Genomic DNA, 554 nt, shown 5'->3' on the forward strand with positions numbered 1-554 from the left:
CTACCCTAGCTAGTTCCCGACCCTCGCCCCCTCGATCCCTCGAACACTCGGCAACCCTCGACCCTCTACCCTAGTTAGTTCCCGACCCTCGCCCCCTCGAACCCTCGAACACTCGGTGACCCTCGAACCCTCGGTGACCCCTCCCCCCATCATGTCGAAGTTATCGGGGAGGGGGTATATCGACCCCCCCTCATGTCGAAGTTATCTGGTAGGGGGTATATCGACAACGACATACCCGATACATACATACATAGCCACATGCATCCATACATATATGAACAAAATTAATATCTACTAATTAACAACCTAAATAAAAAAACTAATACATATCTGCATGCACACACATATACACTGCACACACATACACATACATACACATATACACTACACACATGCATACATATCTCAAAAAAAACTAACAGAGGCGGGCGGCGGAGGCGGGGTGTGGCGGCGGCGTCGAGGCAGAGCACGGCGGGCGGTGGCGGCGCTGCAAGCGGAGCACAGTCAGGCGGCATCGTCGGGGCAGAGCACGGCGGGCGGCGGCGTCAGGGCGC

Source organism: Triticum dicoccoides, chromosome 6A (assembly GCF_002162155.2).
Source record: "Triticum dicoccoides isolate Atlit2015 ecotype Zavitan chromosome 6A, WEW_v2.0, whole genome shotgun sequence".
Taxonomy (NCBI): Eukaryota; Viridiplantae; Streptophyta; class Magnoliopsida; order Poales; family Poaceae; genus Triticum; species Triticum dicoccoides.